Source organism: Pteropus vampyrus, unplaced genomic scaffold (assembly GCF_000151845.1).
Source record: "Pteropus vampyrus isolate Shadow unplaced genomic scaffold, Pvam_2.0 Scaffold288, whole genome shotgun sequence".
Classification (NCBI taxonomy): domain Eukaryota; kingdom Metazoa; phylum Chordata; class Mammalia; order Chiroptera; family Pteropodidae; genus Pteropus; species Pteropus vampyrus.
In genome coordinates, this window is record NW_011889069.1 from 2,852,396 (window position 1) to 2,856,563 (window position 4,168).

Here is a 4,168-nt window from a genome sequence, read left to right on the forward strand (position 1 = left end):
ACTGTATTCTTTCTCAAATCCTTTATTAAATTGGACCAGGCACTAAACAATTGTTATAATGAAGTTTAATGCGAAAATAAGTTTTAAACTTTTACCATGTATTACTCTTGTTGCTGAATGATACAAAGGTGTGATACCTGGTCTCATTTATGAGGGGCTGAGCACAAATAAATGCTGCTCATCCTCTCTTGTAAAATGGGTCTAAAGTTTTTAATTAGAGCATCATACCTCAGGAAGAAAGAATACTTGTCACTAGTCTTGCCGTGTATGTTGTATATGTTTTAGTATAGTGGAAAACACATATCAACTCCTTTCCAAAAGCAGATAATACAAGCATGAGTTGAGCAGAACACTCATCTGTGAGCTCCTGAGCTCTTGAGAGGAGTGATAATGCTGAGAGGAGAGGTTGAGCACTCACAGAGAAGCCAGACCACCTATTTTATATTTTAATGACACACATCTTTCCTTAAGATTTGAGTGGTCCTGGGTTTTCTGTACACACATTGCCCCTAATCCTCTAAACTCTGAGAGGCACTTGTCAATTATCACCAGACTGGAAAGGCTTCTTCAGTGCCTTAACCTGTGTAAAGAGAACATGAGACTTTCTTTATGATTTTCTTCAATTATAGAGTTTGTATCTTGAACATTGGAGGTGGTAGCAGTGGGGTTGAGTCAGGCTGCCATAGAGGTCACAAACTTCCTGCCACTTTGTTGTAGGGTACTCAGATGACATTTTTTACTCATGCACCTGTTGGTTCTAGTGTTTCTCATGAGATGCAAATGGGGACAGTTGCTAAATGCTAAATTAGCTCATGAAGGATTGCTTAAGGTATTCTTACTAGAGAAGAGAAACAAAGAACAGAGCATGAGATTCCACGTGGGAAAAGAAGGGCTGGTGAAAAAGAAGAAAAGTAGAGACAGGTTAAAAAGAGGAATTATATAGTCCTAATAATATGTCATCAGTCCTGCTCTCGAGGAAGGAATAAACCAAGTCTCCATTTTTTGCAAGGCTGACTCCCTCAACTATACATATCCGGAGTCCTAGAGAACAGGATTGTGTCTATTCTTGCTGGTAAGTCAGCTTCTTAAGTTCAACTCATTTGTGAGTGAATATATGGGTTGAACTTGAGGACTAGTGAATCAGAGAAATAACTGCAGAAGTCTGATCTTTATGTTAATCTATGTCAGGAATATTTCATTATTGTCAGGGAGAACACATTCACTTGTGAGGCATTGTGCGGGACCAGTATATCCATCTCTAGACCAGAAAGCCAAACCAAATTGAAATTGGGAAGAGAAAAAAGGGTGAGTTTCACCATGTACAAAGTAGTTTATATCAGGAGTTTTTTATAAAATGCTTAGCTGAGTACCACAATAGGGAGACTGCCCCCCCCAGTTAAAACTTTCTTGAATATATGACAACATATATGAAGACAAATTATGTGAGGACAAATTTGAATACTAAGGGTGTTGGTTCTGAAGTTAGACTGTCTCTTCAGACTGACTCTTCAACCCTTCACCTGTGTAAATGGTACCTTAGAATATCTATCTTTTAGAGTTTAAGGGTATCTTGAAATGCCCTCATGATTTTGCACGGTAAGATGACAGGCATGGAGACAAAAGAGTTTATTACTTATTGCTTCTAAGAATGGGGGTTACATCATGCCATGCAGGACCACATGAGGAAGCACCAGGGTGAGTCAGAAAGCAGGAGGAGCAAAATGAAGCAAGGCTGAGGGCCTTTATTGTGGTTTCCATGGGAAGGAATGGATGGGGCAGGGTAGACAAGCTTGAGCAAGTTTGGGTTTGGAGTGTTTGATAATTTTGGTAGGCTCTAGGCAATAGGAGTGGTCTCTAGTTGCCAGTTCCTGGCTTTGGGGTGAGTTAGGGCAGGGAGCATATTAGAGTGGTGCGTAACACAGTTGGATGAAGATTGTGGTTTTGGATATTGGTTAGTTTGCACATGAAAGGGGTGCTGAAGGCAAGTTGTTTACTATCTCTAGCAGTTAGCTAGCACTGAGAGGAACAGTCTCTCTACAATCAGCAAGCCTGGAAGATGTCCAAACATCATAAAATACAGAAAATAAAATAACCTGATTAATACAGGGTAACAATTAATGAGGTAATACATGTAACACATCACCAAAGGACTTGGCACATTGGATGTATTTAGTAATCATAAATTATGATTATATAGCATAATTCCACTTTCCTTTGATAACAACTTGTGATATAAAAAGATATCAGTAAAAGATGTAAGTGTTCTCTGTATAAACTAGCCCTTCAATTCAAACCTATAGACACCTTAATATTTAGGTTGATTTGTAATAGAAAACACAGAGTTGGATCCAATGCAATAACTTGGAAAACTTAAAGCGGGGATGTGCCGTGATCTAACTGGTGAATTTTTAAAATATCACATTGGCTGTTGTATAGAGAATGTATTGCAAGTGTACAGAGAGGTAGCAAGGAGTAGAAGAGGGAAAGAATGATGGTGGTAGCAATGATGATGGAGAAAAATAGAGGTAAGGGCTTACTCTAGAAATATCATAGTGTTAAGGATTTTCTGGGAGTTTGGATGTGGGAATTGATAAAAAGAAAGAGATTGAAGATGACTCTTAAATTTGGTTGGTAACTAGGTGGTACAATTTCCTGTACAGGTTTAGAATAGGAATAGATTTAGAGAGGCAAAGTTTGAAAGAGTGAATAAAAAAAAACTTGATGAGACGGTCAAATGGAGATGTCATCTTGGCATTTGGAGAAAGGAGTCTGAAGCTTACAGTGAGAACTTAGGATACCACTATTGTCTCATCTAAAATCTGCTTTCAAGTTTACTGTCCAAAAAAAAAAAAAGGTGTAAAATTATTTCTGATATCCATGGAACCTGCATCCAAGATCTATAGACCCTCCCTGCCTTTGTTTGTAAGTTAGAGACTGACCCCCACGTCTTAAACTTTAGAACCTAAACTATTCCACTACTTTCAATGTGTCTCTTAATGTATTTCCTTTGCTTGGTCACAATGCACTTTTCAAAAGGAGATTCTAAGATTGTTTGGGATGAGGTCATGAAGTTATACTGTTTTTATGAAAATGCTGCTCACTTACCGTTAATGTGATTCATCTGACCCAGGTGACTTTCTTGTGTCTGCTGCAATTTACCAGCTAGGATCTATTTCAATTGAATGTTTTATAATGTAATGGATAAGATTATAACATGGGCACTGGATTCAGTTTGAATCCCACCTCTAAAATTTACTTCATGCAACTCTACATAATTTCCTTAACTTTGCTAATTCTTAGTCTTCCCATCTGCAAATGGAGGCACAGTTGTAATGAATGTATGACTGTTAAATGAAATACTGTGTGTAAAGTAATCAGCATCCTGCCTGGCACTCAGGAAACACTCAATAAATGTTAGTTCTCTTTACTTATAGAAAGTTGACTAATTGCCTCAATGTCACAGGTTTTTTTTTTTTTTTCTTCTGAGGTGGTTATGTGGGCTAATAAGCTGTACAGAGCAGGGAAGGCAAATTCTCAAGTTGTCCAAAGGGGGGTGTGTGTGTGTGTGTGTGTGTGTGTGTGTGTGTGTGTGTGTGTAATATGGGAAACAAGACAGATCTTTCTCTGAATTTAAAGAAGAATCAACTTTAGAATTAGAAATCACCTGAGGATCAAAAATGGTTAGCAATAAGATTTCATTTTACCAGGAAGGGGCTTTCTAGATGAGGACATTTTACCAGGAAAGGGCTTCCTAGATGAAGCTATTGGAGATTTCTGGATCCAACGGAAATACCTGAATTTATCTAATACAATTTGTATCCATTTAGAAAAGCAATTTCAAACTGTGTGTTATTCATAAATAAGGAAAACTTACAGCTTTTGTTTATCTGAGAGAAGATTGTACCCAGCTGCTCTGCATGTGCATTAGGAAAAAACATGAAGTATGATGCACATTTATATCATAGAAACCTACCTAACTCAGTAAGAACCCAATGGTAGAACAACTGAGGAGGCACTGTGGCTTAGCCAGAGTTGGCTCTCTCGGGGCCCTCAGGACATGAAGGCATAGTAAAATAGAACGGTTCGCTAGTGAACAGAGAGGCAAGGATTGACTAGACCTTCAGTTTTAGGTTCAAGGAAGTTCGAAGAAATGGAAACACATGCCAGA